Source organism: Dromaius novaehollandiae, chromosome 3 (genome assembly GCF_036370855.1).
Source record: "Dromaius novaehollandiae isolate bDroNov1 chromosome 3, bDroNov1.hap1, whole genome shotgun sequence".
Lineage (NCBI taxonomy): Eukaryota > Metazoa > Chordata > Aves > Casuariiformes > Dromaiidae > Dromaius > Dromaius novaehollandiae.
Genome location: NC_088100.1, coordinates 46528474 through 46547648, shown reverse-complemented (window position 1 = coordinate 46547648; position 19175 = coordinate 46528474). Strand labels below are relative to the sequence as shown.

The 19175-nt window shown below is 35.2% G+C and overlaps 1 protein-coding gene across 2 annotated transcripts in view; it reads left to right on the top strand.

The window, feature by feature from the left end:
• The window catches only part of ASCC3 (activating signal cointegrator 1 complex subunit 3), a 282237-nt gene that overhangs the window by 80090 nt on the left and 182972 nt on the right, over positions 1–19175 (top strand). The gene's annotated exons all lie outside the window — the stretch shown is intronic.

Below are 19175 nucleotides of genomic sequence, written 5' to 3'. Positions count from 1 at the left end.
AAATTAGGACATTTCTACATTAGGAAAAGGAGAAAATTGATGAGAGAATTTAGATTTCAAATTGATGGGTGGTGGGGAGGGTTGTGCTCAGGAACTGGCAAAAGTTAGCAATGAGAGAATTGTCACTAAAGCATGTTAGATGTTAAGGTGTTTTTTTTTCCCACTGCTAGACCTGTTTAACTCTGAAACTATATAAGTAGTTGTAGTTGAAGCCTGACATCTGTTGTGTTTGAAAATCTTTTGAAGTACTAAATTGCTGTAGGTCTGAAAATGATTAAGTAATAGTATATTATTTTACATACCTTTAAAAAGACTCTAAAACATTCTATTAAAAATGTGTGATAAATCTGATAAGTCCACATAAGCAGTATTACTAATGTCAGCTTCTTCCAATAAAAAGGATTTTTATATAAAAGAAAATGCCTGACAAAGAGCTTTTTTTTTAATTTAAAGACCAGTTTTCTTGACATTCTCTCTGTCTATTTCAAACGTTTTGGTAGGAATTCATAAGTGCTGTTGATGTGGTCTTTCAGAGCAGTAACAAAGAAACAGTCCTAAGCATGATTATTAAGATTTATTAAACAGTGTGCGAACAAGACCACCTAGCCTGGCTTGCTAAACCAGAAGATACTGGAAACTGGCTATTGAATCTGTGTATGCAACAGTGTAACACAACAAATAAGAATTAGATGGATGTGCATGGTCAGCATACACAAAAAGAATTTACTAGTTTACATTTCAGTAACCCTCCGAGCAGAAAAGAATCAAAATAACCTCCTGATCTTTGGGGTTTGCAGCATGCCATTAATAGCAAGTAGGTTTGCTTTTTGATTGCATATATAATGCAAATATGTATGAAATTACACTACCTGAGCAAAGTAAAACATTGTGAAATTAAAACATGGAAAAGTATTAGCTTTTAGCAGTCTTATTCCCCACAAATATGTTTCTAATTCTGAACTGCTTGTGTTAATAACCTAGCATTCAAAATGTCTTGTTTAGAAGGGTCTCTATCAAACAGGATACGTAGGATCTTTATTTTCCACATTGCGTTATTGAATGCCAAGGTGTCATCTTACCCTGCATGTCATCATACTTATAAAAATGTTTCAATACAGTGACCAAGAACTAAGAAAGTTCTGAATTTAGAATATTAATAGCTCTTCTCCCTAAATAACGGTTCTCAAGCTATCATACTGTACTGCATTTTAACAGAAATCAAATGTAAGAGAATACTTTTTCTGAGATTGTCGATTATTGTTCCATTCGTATTACTGTAGCGTTTTGTGAAAACTGTGAAGTGCTTGCATCTAAAATTTACAGGTAAATTTCAAGTGCTTTCTGAAACAAGATAATACTATCTTCTTTTATATTTCCCATCTCCATGTGCTTCATCACAGTCTAATCTTTCTCCTTCTCCTGTATTGTTTGACTGTCTTCATTCATGTACATACCTACGTTAGGCTTCTGGCAGGGGCCTTCATCTCTGGTTCAAGGCCTTTGTTTTTTTGCTTGCAGTTGTTGAAAACACCTGTGTTACGCTGACTTTCCACACCCATCTGTTGCCTTGCAGGAACAGAATGGCTCTTTGCTATGAAAACTTTGGATGCTATAAAATCTATGGATGCTTTTGGTATGGGGGAGGCTAAACTGCCATGAAGTGGCCATCAGAAATGATCCACAGGTTATAAAGCCCACAGATATAGAAAAGTCCCCCTCTTTTAAGTTGTTTTTGTCAAAAGAAGTGGTGAGCCTTGTTAATATTCCTTCTTCCAGTATGACTGGGCTGAAAAGTAGTGCTGAATTCCATGCCTACCCTTGGCTTCCCAGAGCAGAATGTCCTCTTTGATCGGCTCTTGCACTGGGAGATAAGACTTGAAGAGGACACGGAAATCTAATACAGAAAAAAGAGGAAGGCCTGTGCCTTTCTTTTTCTGAGAAAGCTACCACAGTATTTCTCAGTAGTAGAGACCTTGCTGAAAGAAATATTGCTTCATCTGAATTTTTAAAGTTAAGCAATGTTTAAAATGAAATTCTTTTTCTTCCTTTAAATGAAGTACAAAACTTACCTTTCAAATGAGAGAAATATACCAAAACATTTAGAATGGAAATATTTGCTAAAACATATAGTTGACTCTTGCTGAGCTTTCTTGCTGATCTCAAAAGATCAAAATCTCTTTATACAGTATTGTTTCTGTATTCTGAAGTCAACCCCATCTCCCACTCTTATCTCCATCTGGATTTGCTTCATATCAGAAGACTTTGATGTCTGAAAAATGAAATCTTACTTCCCTCTTCATTGTCCATGCTACCTTCAGGGCAACTTATGTGTTAAAAAGCATTATCCAAAATATCTTTGAGGCAGCACGGCTTGATGAAACTCCACAGACTGCTATGTATCTTCTCCCTTCTTCCTTTTTTTTTTTTTCTTTTCTGTAAATGTTAAGTATATTTCTTGATTGGTGTTTGCTTCTGAAGGCAACAATTTAAAAAATTAGAAGGGATGTGAATTTCTATGCTTGCAAAAACCTACTGGATTGTGTTCAAAGATTTGAAATATTGTTTTTCAAAGTTCTGACCTTGTCAGTCTCATCGCTGGTACACAAGGCATGCTCACCGCATATAGCGACCTGGTGGTCAGCAACTCGCGGCTTCTCGGCTGCATGGAATTTGTTCTCCTCAGATGTCAGAGGGAGAAACTGGAATCCCCAAAAATGTTTGATGGGGGAACAGGGGAGGAAGAACTCATGGCTCCTCTAAGAGTGCCCTCCTTGGATATCCAGAATAGGGGACAGCAAAAGGGAAAGGAACACATAACTTGAATTAGGTAAACCTGCCAGTGGGTTGTAAGCCACAGGTATCTGAAACAAGAGAACATGCTTAAGCCCTCTCCCTTCCGGGCTGAGTTCGTTTCCATAATATGGCTATCCAATCACCCCAGGAGTACCATGTTTTCAATTGGCTAGCATTGTATTAGTTGACCTTTTAAAGAGTGGGAAGAAATTTTTCCATGGTTGCCATTTTTATGAGGTATATGGCTTTTCCACAGTTTATTCCTTCCATGTATCAGCTCAGGGAAATAGTAAGGTAGGTGAAAAGATGGGTATTAAACAGCAGAGAGGCAATTTTGGGCCCAAACTGTTCAGAGGCAAACTTCTTTCTCTGAGTTCTTTAGCCTCTTTTGTATAAACGCAGTGCCTGTGTGACCCTACATCTATGGAAGGAGGTAGGGTTCTTGGTTGTCTCTGAAAATGATTAAGAAAGGAGCTATAACATGCATTTGTACAGAGATTTCTGGGTAATGGGCTCAGCGGACTCAGTTAATAAACTTGTTTAGTTAAATTGTAGTCCTGTATTTTATCTTTTGTTTATGTCTCTGGGACGATTGCATTGTTTTGTCAGTCTGGTGTTACCAGTCTGTGCCTTCTGCATTGTACTTCTTCCCTTTTTTTGGTGTCAGTCTTCCAACATACCAGGGGCATTGTTGGGAGCCCTTCTCATTTACTACTGTCCTATTAATATATGTGCTTGTGACAGCTAAGCTTTTGCCAAAGGGGAGAAAGTACTAATACATGATCAAATGGTAGCAGTTTGAATAAAAAATGGTAGTCCTTCATAAGGAACTGGAGGTACTGCCTATGACCTAAATTAGTTTCTAGATTTATGACAGAATCCATCTTGATATTACAATCAGCTTCCATGCTTTAAAAATGAGAATGAATCACTAATGACTACTGTAAGACATTAATTTGTATTTTATTTGAAAGCATTTCTTTTTCAAATATACAGACATAGTAGTTTGTAGTTTATACTACATGCCTATTTGCCTCTTGTTGTTGCATAATCTGTAGAATTTTAGAAAAGCCAGTGAGTAATTTGCTTTCTGTTTAATAATCCATTGCCGCATACTCTGATAAGATGTGTAATTGACTGGCATTCTTTGATATGACTCACTGGGCAAAATCTCTATTTAGGTTTTCTATATTGGGCTGGAAGATGGGAGCTAATTTTTATTTTAGCAGAAAAATCCAGTTGAAATAAGGCCAAATACAATTACAGTAATTTTGAACAACAGGAAAAACTTTGTTTTACGTGCTCTGTGGTTAGATGATATAGGGGTTTGTATGTAATTGCATTCTTGGTTGTGTGTTTTCTTTTACTGGAAGTGATTATGTTCATGCCTGACTTATCTCCATTTCCTGCAAGTTTTTCTAAACTGTTTTGGAACCAAAGTTAAATTTTTTTATGAATTTATCTGACTCTTCTGTATTGTATTTTAACTCTTATATAAAAATATACATATATTCTCTTTGGATGAAGAGTTCTTGCTATAAAGAGATACTTTTTTTTTCCTCCAGTGCACAATTTTTTCATTTACTTTAAGCTTTATCAGAATAAGTTCAGTTTTAATATATCCATACTTGAAGCACTTGCATTAATCAGTGTTTCTGCAGAGGTTTGATATTACAGTGGAATTTTAAAAGTACTAGTGTACAAATACAAGGAAAATAATTGTGTTTTGGATACATCATTGATCCACACTGCACCTGAATAAATACATTGAGAGGAAAATACTTACTGCTGTTGCTTTTTAGTTGTGTGGTTAAGCCCAACAGTGTCACCTGCAGGTGAATTAAATGTATTTCTAAATTTTTCAAGTGGAAATCTGAGACACATGAGATAAGTTACTTATTGAAAATGGGAAGATCTGGGTGAATAACTTTGAAATGAATATTTTAAATCAATTTTGCCTCTTATTCTTGTATAAAATTAACTGCAAGCATGTCATGATTTTCTCAAATTAATTCTTTAGTAAGTGCTTGCTAAAAATCTTGAAATCAGACTTTAATGTGTATAAAAGATGCTTTTAGAAAATATTATGCTCATTTACTGCTTAAAATCAAGCTGTACTGAAAATGCATGTGACATTAAAGTTTGTTTACTGTAGATGTTTCTCTACAGGTGAAAATTCATTGTTTTTTTGATCATTCATCTCGATTTATTTTGGTAGAATATTGCAGAAGTGAACACCGTGAAGTCCGATGTCAAAAATATTGCATTTGGCTAAAAATTCAAATCAATAATCACATTATTAATTTACATATGTAAAACATTGCTCTTAGACTCTTACATCTGCTACTTCAGTATGACAGATATTAATGAGACCAGTGCTCTGCTTTAATAACATACAGATTGAGTTTATGTTGAGGGAGAGGACTGCTTCCATTTGGTCATTCTTTCAAGCTTCAGGATCTTCCTTTCTCTATTGACAGATTTATAATTAATATCAAAAAAATAAAATAAGGATACATTATTTGACTTTTTGACTTTTGTTTGACTGGGATTGAATGAATCAATTTCTGTCTTGACCTTAGTATGCGTGGCTTTTTTAAGTTGTATTATGACAATGGAGAGGTCAACCAGTGGCTCCTGAATTACACAGAAGCTGCAAAGTGCTTCTGATGTTTTAAGGTGCATTGTGAATATCAGTAGCATTGTCAGGGAGGCTTCTGGATAATCCACATGCCTGACCATGGGAAGAAGCAAACCCGGTTTGAGCTGCTAAGTTGCTCTCACACTTCTGCAAGTGCTGAAACACCTACAGGAAGCTGTCTGTGAGCTTCCTCTTCGTCTTATGTCACTCGGGGGAATATACCCTTGTGGATTTTAAGCATGGAAAGATTTTAGCAGCTTTGTGTAGAATATCAAGTGTTGGCTAGTCAGCTGTAGTATTTAGAGACTCCAGGGCCTCTCTACATGTGTATGAAGTGGTTACCTTACATAAGATTCAAAGTATATTAAGCCTATTTCTTGAGTCTTCACAGACGCTGCTTTTGGTTTGTGCTGTTTTTAGAGAGTATTGTGATTTATAGAAAATAATGTAGACAGTGTCATCCAAGATTAAATGTTATCTCTTCATATCAAAGGCATAGTGCTAAGCACATGATTTCTTTGGTGCTCCTTTCACTTGATCTTGTTTGTCTGTGCTTTCAAACAGTCTGTCTTAGGTAGTTGTATACTTGCCAGGTTACTTTTCCTTGCTACATCCCCCCAAAAAGATGTTTTACCCCTTATTGTTGTACTGGTTGGGTAGCCTTGGTATTTTGGGGTTGGATTTCAGAAAAATTTCATTTAATTGTGTACTGAAATATAAGTATTGTAGATCCATCATTATAGCTGTAATACTTCAGATAGCGTAATATGTTTATGTCACACTGCATGATTGAGATTTTACAGCTTTAATCTTCTATGCACTGAGAGTCTTCACTTACTCTGCTTCAGGAAGTGCAATGTGTGTATGGGTATTAGAGCTTACATGTGAATATTCAACAGTTTTAGTGACAAGTGAAATGGTCCGGCATTCAAAATGATCAAATAGCATGTTACTGCAATATTTTTCATGCTCTTTTATAAATCCCTTAATCAGTATATGAGTTCAATAAGCTAATGAGTTCAATAAGCTACTTCAATACTTGAGATGGAAAACTCAAAAGCTTTCAGACTTTAGGAGTCTCTAGCAATTTCATAAACTTGTTATTACTAGTTGATGTCTCCAAGCTCAAGGATGGTCCATCCCAATGAATAGAAAGTCAAGCAAGAGTAGCAGAAGGCCTGCAGGAGGTCCAGACAAAGCTCAAACATAAAAAGAGGCATACAAGAGAGGGAAGCAGGGACAGGTGACCTGGGAGGAATACAGACACTGAGCATGCAAGGATGGGGTTAGAAAAGCCAAAGCCCATCAGGAGTTGAATCTGGCATGGGACAAGAAGGGCAACAAGAAGGGCTTCTGTAGATACATCAGCAGCTAAAGGAAGGCTAGGGAAAATCTCTGCTGCTCAGTGGGCTGGGGGATCTTGTGAAACACAAGAGAACTCCAAGGTACTCAGTGCCTTTTTCACTTCAGTCTTCACTGGTAAAATTGGCCCTCAGCAGGCCCAGGTCTCCAAGACCAGTGGGAAAGTCCAGAAAAGGAAGATTTACCCCTAGTGGAGGAGGATGAGGTTAGGGAACATTTAAACAAACTGGACTTATGCAAGTCCCGATGGGATGCGCACACCTGTGCTGAGGGTGCTGGCTGATGTAGTTGTGAGGCCACTGCCAATTAACTTTGAAAGTTCATGGTGACTGAGGGAGGTTCCTGAGGACTGGAAGAAAGCAAACGTCTCTCCTGTCTTCAAGAAGGACAAGGAGGTTCCAGGGAACTACAGGCTGGTCAGCCTCACCTTGATGGAAGGTGATGGAGCCAATAGCCTTGGAAAGCACTTCCAAGTATACGGAAGGCAAGAAGGTGATTTGGAGCAGTCAGCATGCATTTCTGAAGAGGAAATCATGCCCGACCGGCCTGATAGCCTTCTGTGATGAGATGACTGGCTTGGTGGGTGAGTGGAGAACAGTGGATGTTGTTTACGTTGATTTTTAGCAAGGCTTTTGACACTGACTCTCATAACATCCTCATAGATAAACTGATGAAATGCAGGCTGGATAAGTGGTCAGTGAGGTGGACTGAAAACTGCTTATGTGGTATTTATTGCATGTATCCATAAAAGATGAGCAAGGAACTATTTTAGATGCCGTTTTTTGCCCGTTGAAATATTCCTTTTATTTGTTCTTGTTTAGTGATTGAAAATGATGTTTTGTCAAAAAAAATTCGAATTTTCTTCTCCAGTGATGGAATAAGCAGTATGTTTTCATACTTTAATTGTAAAATCAAGACCACAAATCATTAAAGTACATTGTCTGAATTTTAAATTTTGAAGTGCAATGATTCTTAATAAGTAACAATAAAAATACCTCAATTGGAATTCTTAAACTAATTGAAAAGAGGCTGAAAATTAAATATGTCTTGATACGAACTAATACTACTCATCTGCACATGAAAAATTAATGATATTCACCTTATTGATTAAAAACACCAGATATAACACAAATAGTCTAGAGCGTTGTCTCTGGGGCTTTTCTTGTTTTTGGCATTGAGAATTTACTCTTTGGGCCAACTTGTGGGAATGTACTTTTTAAGAATGTTTCACTAGTTTCATTTATATTTTATCTATGAAGGAACATTGATTTACTTTTGTTGATTTTAATGATCTCTCATAAAATAACTAAAAAAGTTCTGTGCAAAAGGAATCCACTTGTCTATAAAATTACTGACTGTTTTGTGCTTCCAAATACTTTCTTCAGCACTGTAAATTTTACAGGATAAAAAAGCAGTCTTTTATAGTTAATGCAAATGATGCATTAAGTTAGACCCTTTTCCCAGAGTACAATTTAAAGGTACTCAGAAGTCCAATTATCTTTGATTTAGCTGTAAAAATTGCAGAATAACAGCTGTGCCTGCTGAGTGAATATTCCTCTGCAAAAAGATAGCTTATTTGAATAGAGTTGAAAGCAGGTAGCTGAGGGAATGTTTGCCTTTTTTGGCTCTTTTTCAAATTTAACCACTTCTGGCCAGTTGTAAATGCAAGTAAGTTACAAAATATCATCAAATCAATTTAGAATTTACATTATGTAAGTTGTCATTTTGCATGCTGCAGCATACTTCGGGTTGTTTAGCATTTATTGTGATTATTTGTGCAACAAAAAAGCACTTTAGACTTCAAATTAATACTTACAAATAGTGCAGGTAATCTTGATATATTTGACTGCATTTCCAAAGTGCAGTCAGATTTTTTCCAAACCACATTACAAAAATGTTTTAAAGGATTTATATATCACTAAATTTATCTTTACATAATAACTATATAGAAATACAGCCTAATTTTACTACAGAATTAGAGTATATATTATATTAGCATAGAGTATATTAGAGTATAAATTATTAGTATTAGTACAGTATAATATTATTAGAGATTAGAATTTTATTACAGAATTAGAGTATATATCAGCATGGATAGAGTATTATTAGAATATATATTATATCGTCTATATTATGTATAATTTGTCTGTTTAGAATTGACGTTTGAAGGGTTTTTTTTTTTTTTTTTAATTGAACTTTTGAGAATGGTTGCCTTAGTGTGAATGGAACATTAAGTGCAGCTATGTACACTAAACTGATGCTAAAATTCTATAAAACAGTACCAGAGTCAATCTAATCCATCCTTAGTGGGTATAACACATATATTCTATTATTGATATATATTTGTCTAATTTGTCCTCTGCCCCTGCCCAACTGCCATCTCCTCAGTTGTTTTACACCCTGTATTTGTTCGTGTAATTATTCCTAAGGGTCAGATTAATACAATCTATTTTTAGCTATCTAAAAGTTAGGCAACTAGTCTAAACTGGTTGCGTAGACTTGCAGTGAGAAGACTATAGAGAAAAAACTGCCTAAGGTTGATTCAGACTGTATTAAAATGGATGAAATGAACCAGCCGGAGGTCACCTAGACAGGGAACCTAGTTTACATTAGATGGTGAATGTATAAATTAATAAAGACAGGCAAGATGAATCTCATCCTTAGTGTAGAATCTTGTGATTTCATTACTGAATTTTGTCCATTATTGCATCCATTCCTCCAATTTTAAAGATATTTTTGAATTCTTGCTCTGTCTTCCAGCTTGTTTACAGCTCCCTGCAGCATATCATTTGAAATATTAGTGAGTATACTCTTTATTCTATCATTAAGATTACTCATGAAAATGTGGAATAGCACTGAGCTGGATAGCCTCCTGCAGAACGTCGTTTGATTACGTCCTTCCGTTATGATAGTGAACTGTTATTATCTACTCAGACGGTGCTTAAAGGATCCTGTTGAAATCCAAAGTGTGTGCCAGTTTTTACTCAGTGTAACTGGAGAATATGAACCTAGCTTAATCATGCTGTAGGTCCATTGCAAAAACCTTTAATGCTGGTCATCATCAATATTTGCACTGATTCTTGAAAGACCAGTGTGAGATTAAAAAGACTTTCCAGTCACATACAAAGCTATGAAAGGAAATAAAGCTGCTGAGGAAAAGTGTATTAAAAAGGATGTTTGGAACCAAACATCACTGTTAAGTCTGGTCTCTCTCTTTTTTTTTTTTTTTTTTTTTTTTTTTTTTTTTTTTTTTTTTGAGACTGTTTTAAGATAATTCATATTTAAGGGTACTTCTTTACAGGAATAGGACAGGAGGGAAAGAAACTGAAAAAGAACACCTGATTCTTGGAGAACACTTCCTCACTTTTAGAGAAAAAACTGTGTCTGTGTTTGCAGGTATTTGCTCACCGATATTTTTCCACTACCGATGTAATGGAACACAGACTCTCTCCCCTCTTTAAATTAACTCTGGTTAATCTAAAAAAAAAAAAAAAAAAAAAAAAAAGGGGGGGGGTATAATTATTCTAACAAAAGTTGTTCTGAACTTTTCATATTTATAGTTAATAATGAGATATGCAGGATGATTGTGATGAACCTTAAAAGGATTCCTGTACAAAATATATTGGGAAAGTTGATAGATGAAATAGTCTTTTGTTTTATTTTTATTTCCTTTAAGTGCTCCCAAACCTAACATTTCCCTGTAATTGCACAAAGATTGTCATCTCACTCTACAAATAAGTTCTGTAAATAATTCTATAAGTTCTTTAAATAAATCTATACATCAAGTGCTTAATTCTCATTTTATGAAATTAAATTATTGATACAATTGCTTTATATCTTACTCTTAGTTTTTATAAATGCGTACTTTCCCTTGACAGAGGAGTGACGACACTGAAACTGTTTTCCTTGCAGCCTCGAAAAAATAAGAAGCAGCAATCTTTTTTCTCAAAAACATCAGTATTTCCCAAAAGTGTTCTTGTACTTGGTTCTTCCATGTAAATTCTTATACAGTAAACAAGCTATCAACCTTAATCCAAATATTGCCTTAATGATGTTTCAAATTATGGCGTAGAGTGTATTTGTGTATATATTGTTGCTATTCTACTATATCTTTGTTCATGAAAATTGGGGCGGGGAGGGAGAAAAAAGTATAAAATAACATAGGGAAGACTTGAAAATGAGCAGTTTGGATGTGGTGTCTCAAGAGACAGGCACTAGCTGAAAGTTGTCAGATCCGATCAAGGAAGCTCTTGGCATCAATCAGACGTGACAGTGGTATATCAGAGGTTAGTATAACTATAATTAGTGAACTGATTAACAGCAAAGAGGGGAAAAAAGGCTAATGTTTTGGATCAAATTCCTGTTTAAAACATTTAGAAGCTTGATGGTTTCGTAGTTAATTATATATTTTACAAAATAAGAGAAGAACTTCACAAAGCGTGCAAGCAGTTCTTCCTCATTTGTAACTCTGGCTGTTAAAATAAGGTTTATACTGACTACAAACAGATTGTTTTTTCCTAGAAAAAAATAGAGAGAGCAGGTGTTCTTATCATATTATTTCTCCATACAGTTGATATAATCCTAATGTGTATTGTTCTCTGGACTTTCTCCTCAAATTAATGCAACTACTCCATGTGTAAAGCTTTATATTTTTTTTAGTAAGAATATAAAAAGTTTCAATGCTTTCACAGCAGCAACAGAAAGGAATTATTTTATCTGATTCATCAGCCCGATTTGATTTCAGTTTGTTTTGAATTTGACAGAGTCCATTGTATTGAGGTTTAAGAGTGGTGCTTGGAACTTATCAATGAATTTTGTAATCACCTGGGCATCTAGGATTGTGCTGAGAGCATAAAATTTTAAATCTTTACTCATGAATCTACATCTGTTATTTGTAACTATGTGAAATTAAGTATACTACAAATAATATTTTTAAATGATTCAACAGCGCAAATGTGTGCATGTGAGATGTGGGGCAAGTATCTTGGTCTGTTAAGCAGTAGGTCGCGTTGCACTAGATGTAGTTGTCTTTTCATTAGATAGACTGGGTGGATTCAGAGGCAGTGGATAAGATAATCTAGCCCTGTAAAGACACTACATTGTCTGTAATTATCTGAGTTCCTAGAGTTAAGTTATAAAATACGAAGTAATAAAATAAAACATGCTGAACAAAGCTATGTTTCTTCACTTAAAATGTTTGCCATTTTAATGAGTTCCATTTCTAAGTTAAAAGTGGCTGATGCGACCAATTTTTTTCACTTGTTGATTTCTAGATCTACTGTTGGTTATTGGTGTTAGCTTTAATGGCCTGTTAATTGCTGCTTATACGTATTAATATAATCCACTTCTGTAGATCCTTCTAACTTGAAATAGTTAATCTTACACTTACAAAAGGTGGAATCTCATGGCTGTATGATGGTGATATTATTGAATGTTTCAAAGACACTTATATTTACGTGTGTATATAATCCTGTATTGCTGTTACTTTAGACTGTAAATCTGTGTTAAGATTTGATGCAAGACTTAGGTTATCTATTAGCCCAAATGGGCACACTGCCCATCTGCATATCTTTGTGTTGTAAAGAACCCGCTTCACTGGAGCCGTAATCCCATTTCAGCTGTTTAAAACTTGACATCGCATGGTGTTCTTTGTTTTATGGGAAACCGAGCTAGTTACTTCCTCTCTGCCTACCTGTAATTCTTATTTTGAATTGCTGCCCTCTGTTTTACTTTCTGTGTGTTTATTCCACTCTCTACATAAGCTGCTGCTCCCATAAGGTTTTGTGAAATGCTTGAATAAATCATACAGAGTAACAGTGCAATAAAAAGTGGGATAAAAACAGCACTGCGACAGTGACTTGCAGGCTGCTGCCATTTGTTTTGACAAACAAAGAGCAGCTTGCCTCGGAGAGTGCTAAGGAGGTAAAGTGTCCCTCATGAGGTGTGATAGCAGGTACCTGATGTTAAAATATGCGAGAAGCTCCAAAGCATCCCTGGATCAGAAGGGAAATGCTTCCGAATTGTACAAAGCCTCAGTGTAGCTGTTCTCCCGGTAGAATTGCAGAACATGACGCGTTCCAGCGGGAGGCAGGTCTGGATGGATGTGTGTAATTGTGTGCGGCTCCCTGCTTCTCCTTTTCTGCCTGAGTGGCATGTTTGCAATGGATGTTCTGCCAGTGCCGAGAACAAAGGGCCACGATAAATAGTTATATCATGCGTAGGGTAAACTGCCTAGGATGCCAATGTCCCTTTGCCGAAGGCTGTCAGAAGATGAGCGGTCTTGGCTGTGACTCAGCAAAGCTTGCTCTAAGATCAGCCATATATTCTTAAACACTGTTTTCAAGTGTGATAAGGAGAAATTATAGATGTGTGTAGAGGAGTGAGGAGGAGGAGAGAAGACCGGTGGTGAGGTGAAAAGCGTAAAGATGAGGAGGTCATATTAATTGAGATCTACAGAAGTAGATCTCTGAGAGTGTGTGTCTTTGGGCATTGAGAAGAAAGCAGCAGTGGCTATGATAAAAGTCTTCGCTGCTCTCAGTCTTTGACTACACCACAGCGACTCATCATATTTACTACAGTCACTAATCTGTGCCAGCATCTCTTTTTTTTTTAAAAAAAAAAAAAAAGGTGGTTTCAGCTTTCTGAAGCTTTTAGATTCTTAGATATCGTATTTGCTACATGTACATGAAAATACTACTCTTTATGACTGCTGAATTCCGTATTTGGAATGATGCTTTACTTCATCTCATATAATTTCACTAAAACAAATCTGTTTAATCTACAAGTGATGAAATAATTGCTAGTCATATGTTATCATTGTTTTATGCTGCTTAAAAATCATATTTCTGATATACCTATCATGCATTTGCCAGTGGGGAATAGACATTTCAATTTTCTCCAGGCTGTATTTTAGCTGTTGCAGTCTCTTTTGGCTTTGGTATCTTCAACCAGACTTTTTTCCTCTATCAACAAAATGAGTAGCTCAGTCATTGCACAGATAAGTGGTTAAAGGGCAGATAAGGCAGGAGAATATTCGTGTAATCACAGGTGTCACTAATTTTTTTTTTGAATAAAGGTTCTCTTTTCCTTTCCTGAGGATACAGAAATAATAAAAGGGTTAATTAATAGAAAGTGGGAAAGGTACAAAGAAATGCTGATGCAAAATGAAAAGATATAGATACTAAGAGAGCAAAATAAAGTAAATAAAGAGTAAAGTTACAGTGGAAATGTATGTTTTTGTTGATTTAACTAATGTTTTATAAAATTTACCATTAATCCCGATGATAGGTATTTGCTGTTTCTCTGAGAAATCCCCACAAAACAATTTTTGCCCCATCTTTTATGAAATCCTCTGCATGCAATTGCACACTATCTTTTCATCTGTGAGAGTTCTTGCTTAACATTTACATAAGCCTACTTTGGGGGAAAAAATGGCAAGACATTCAGGAGTTACTGGTTATCCATATGCTTGTGACACTATAAGGAATTAGTGAACACTGGCACCATTGTTGAAGCAAAATATTGTATTTTAAAAAATTATGCTAGTTAAAATATAGCTGTGATGTTACGGCTTGTAAGATTCAGTTTACAATAGCTGCATCTGCAGCTCCTTAAACCAGTGTCCTTGGAAAAAAGCTGTAGATTATATTCAATAGACAAACTAGGAAACTGGAGCTGCTTCTTTAGGAAAACCTGTATTTGAATGTTTTAAGTTAACACAGGTCTGGGAAATGCTTTTATATAAAGAATTACTGCTCATAACTTGTTTTGGGACTTCACAGTTGCAGAAGAATGAAAACTCAGAAGTGAACAGTGAGCTGAACATGAGTCAGAAGTGTTTGGGAGGTGGAGTAGCTGTTTTATTGGCTTGTGTACAGTTGTAAGAGATTTTCCCAAAAGATTTTGTTTTGTGCATTCCTTAATTTGGTCCTTCAGAGTTCTGTATACCTGTTGCCATTTTACTTTGTTGCTTTTCTATCCAGAGTTTGTCACTCATCAGTTCAAACCACTTCAGCCCTCTGGGTCTATTTTACTGGGTAATTCCAGTGCCTACAAGATTGGCAACTCTTTATTTGAACTAAAAATCTAATTGTTGATACCGATTTAGTAGTTCCACAATAGCCTTTACACATAGTCATTTTGTAAGAATTACTGTATTGAACAGTTCACTGACAGCAAGAACTATGGTCTGAATAGGGCTGATTATGACAGACTGTTTTTTCAATCCTGTGTTCATGCTGTTTGTTGGAATGTTTTGTTTTTATTCTCAGGAACATCCATAATATCTCTACTATAAGAAATTTAAGAAGTAATGTCTTTCCTTTGTAGGTGTTTAATTTCATTCAAATCTCTTGTATTTAAATAATAGCTGAATTCTGTTTATTGTGTGCATTGCGAATATTAAAAAATGGTTGAAGAGAAAGTGCCAAACGTATGGATTGGCTTGGAGAACATTTGCTGATCATGACATCGTTTGCATGACATGCAAACATGTATAAGCCCACTCTCAGCCCCAAAATATAGGCTTAGATTTCAGGTGTGATAAAGAACATATCTAAAATGAAAACATTTAAAATTTGTCATGGGCACCTACGTTACTAATGATGCATTATCTCCGAGAAGGGTTTGAACTGACATGAGAGTCTACTTTTAAGATAACGAGGCAGGGGAAAATTAAATTTACTATCTTAATGATTCACAACCAGGGAACTGTTCCCTCTCTTTTTTGATCAGAATGGTATTTTGTCTAAAACAAAAATGAGCACCTGTCCCTGCCCCCATGCTCTCAGTCTGGTATTTTAATGTGAGAACCTACTTAATCAGTCATTTATGTAGTTTGGTTTGACAATATCTGGCAGATAGGAAGAATGACCTAGATCTTTTCTAATTGCAGTTTTCTGGAAATCATAGTTATCTGTATTTTTTTCTGGGTCTTGATAGTGCATTGTATCTATGAAAGGGTCAAAAGAAGGGCAGATAAGTGGCAGATATGCTTAGAGGCCAAAGTTGTTAGGAAGAGAGGAAAACTGTTCTTGAAAATGGCCTTGAAGAATTTAAGGGCGAAGAATTTTGTAGTATGGAGACTTTTAGCTAAAATATCGTATGTAGTTTGTTTTGAAATATTTTCATAGGTAGATTGGACCTGTTGGAGCGTGAATTTGAGAGGGTTACCCTGCTAGTGAGAGTTTTCTTAGATGCTCAGTGTGTGCTTGACTATTCACGTGGAAATCGGGTTTCAGCCCTGTGCAAGATATGCTTCGGAGAACTTAAATAAGCAAAAGTCAAACCATAGGTTAGCAAGAGGCTGTGCTAGAAATAAGTGTTATACTCTAAGAAATTAATGGTAGATCATTTCATTTCATTTGTCAAAGTGTTGGTCTTCTGAAACTATGGCATGGAAATGCAACTTACTATGAAGTCTGGTTTCTAAGGGACTGCAGAGAAACTGCCCAAAATACTTGGCAAACTATAAAATTATAGAAAAATGCATTTTCACAGGCACTTAAACCTGTTTGTCAATTTAGGTTGAATTTATCAGATAATATTGTCCCTTTTGATTTCATTTTTCAAAGTGAAATAACTTGAATATTTTTGTTTGAGTTCTTACCTGAATATTATATAAAATAATGTATGGATATGTTAAATAAACTGAAACCTAAAAGACGTCATTCTAGGTTAAAAGAATTTTTAGAAAATGTTGTCTTTTTTGGTATAAAAATGAAATTGAGTAACAGTCGTAACTTTAAAAGAAAGACTCTTTTCGATAATCCCATTTTGCCATTCTATGTTTTCCCTAGTAGACAAAGTCAGTCTAGAGTATTTCCTAATGATAACCAAAAATGTTGGAAAAGGAGAATTATATGGACAGAGAGAAATTTAAGCTGACAGTAAAAGTATTGACAGTTAACCCATTTTTATTCAGCTATGTCCTAGTATAAAAACCAGATCAAAATGTCTTGCATGAGTTCCAGTTTACTAAGCAAGTGTGACACTTTATTTTCTAGCTATTTCAATACTGAGAGAGATGAAGTGGTGGAATAGCAATATAAATGAACATACTTCTCAATATGCTGATAACTGAAAGCCAAGTATAAAAAAGAAAATAATAAAAAGATATTTCAAGATTTGGTTAGTGTTCTTCTCCTGCCCCTCAAACAAAAAGTGGAATCCTTTTGTTGTATCTAAATGTTGAGTTTATAACTTCGTGGATGGAATATATCATCTCTGAAAGTTAATTATAAGAAGAAATGCCACTACAGCATTTAAAACTAATTATGAGATAGATCACAACAGTTCTTTGTTTATTATTTTAATTGAAAAAATAATCTGTAGCTTTGTTAGTGTTTGCTGGTAGTCAACACTTTCTTTCAGCTGGTATTTTTAATTAGCACTTGATATATTTGAATTCAGTGTAGAGTTTAGCAGACTAACTGCTTGAGACCACAAAGAAGCTGGTTTGTTTGGCTTTTCTGAGGAATTTTTCTCTCAACTCCGATTTTCATCTACAAAATAAATCTAAGAAGCAATCATATTTTCCAGCAAGATTTCTAGAGGTCTCTGTGCTTCCTAAATGAGACAGTATAGCAAGTATAGCTTTTAATTAAGGTACTTCGAGTAGCATTGCTATTTTAAAAGAAGATCAAAGCATAAAAGAGCATTATAATGAATATTTAGTCATCACTTAGAAACAGAAGAATTAATGATACCAATTTAAATATATATTCTGATAGCATGACTGGCATAAAAAATAAGTGTGATCTGAACACTGCCAATTTAGCTTTAGCAAATTAGTTTAGTAGCTTGCATTTGTAGTATTTCACACCTTAAAAGTCTTAATATGCATTGCTAAATATATTTCATCACTGTTTGCTAATTAATGTTCTGTGGAAGTACAGCTGCTAATTTTTCGTGGTTGACATGGCTCATCTTAAAGTGATAACAGTTGCATCTGTAGTAGTGTTACAATTCAGTTCATAAATTACAGTCATACATTTCTACGGTTACTATTTTGTGGGAGTGGAAACATTTGAAAAAAATCTGTATTTGCCAACAACTTGCGCCAAGTAATATTTTAACAAAGTATATAAGCACACATGCCCACCTCAACGCTGTCAGTGCTAGCACTTAGTCTTTGGTGCTGTTAAATTATAAATATTGCATGAGGGGAATGTTTTCTTGTGTAACATGACAGAGGAAGTCTCTTCAGGAGTTATCCTTGGTAATTAGTTCTGAAGGCAAAAGAACTGGCCTGCAGCAATATTGTGAGGCACTCCAGGGAAAAATAATCCTCTGAGGAGGATTAATGCACACTATGGGGATATCTCTAGTGGAGGTCAGATTAAGCTATTAATGCTTTGCTTATGGTACTTGAGATAGTTGTATATTCAGATTGCTCACTGGAATTTGGTCAGTGTCCGTAGAATTTGAGAGAACGGGTGTCTTATTTTCTAGATCCTGCCACAGCTTGATAATCTTATTTAATAGTGCTAAAACACAAGCCTTGTACAGGTTCATGATCACTGGACTACTTGTTCTGTTCTAGTATGATTCCAATTTATCAAACCTCTTAGAAGTTTCCCGATTTTGCCAATTCTTGATATCTTTCAATGATCTACAGATGAATTAAAAAAAAAATCAGTTCAATCAAGTTAATCAAAGAATGCCCATCTTCTTTTACACATTAGAACATTTATTTTGCTCTAGAAATCATATGAACAAAACTTTTCCAATTTCTAAACATTTATACCTGTGCCTGTAATATTTTCCTTCTTTTTACATTGTGAGTGATTTTCAACCATAAAGTTATAGCAGCAAGCTTTACTTTAGTAGTTCTAAGTTCTTTTTTGGTGGAACTAATGTGATTTGTGCCTGTCCCAGAAACCTCAAACTTTGATTTTCAAGGTAGTGATTCATTACATCTATTATTGAACAGGTAATAATAAGTCCCCTTAAATCATGATCATAAATAGCAGGCAAGTCAGTATGGAATTTCAGTGCATGAGATTCAGTTCTATGGTGGTTTTTATACATGACAGCTGGCACTTAAATAGGAAATGTTTTCTATTGAATGGCATGTGAAAGATGTCATTTTGATTTGTTTTTGAAAACAAATAGTAGTTGAAAATTTTACCGAGAGAGGAGTGAGATGTTTTCTCTAGGAGTGCCCACTTTCGGTCCAATTTTCAAATTAAAAATGCTACTTTCTTTAATTCTTGTGTTAAGGTCACATGAGATGACTGCTGAGTATATTGTTATTGTGGAGAATGGAAGGTACTACAATTGTTTGTTAATTGGAAATCTTACGTACCTCAGTTTTATCTGTTTGATATTCTGTTACTTTATGCAAAAAAGTATTTATGCATAAGAAGAGCCATTAGAA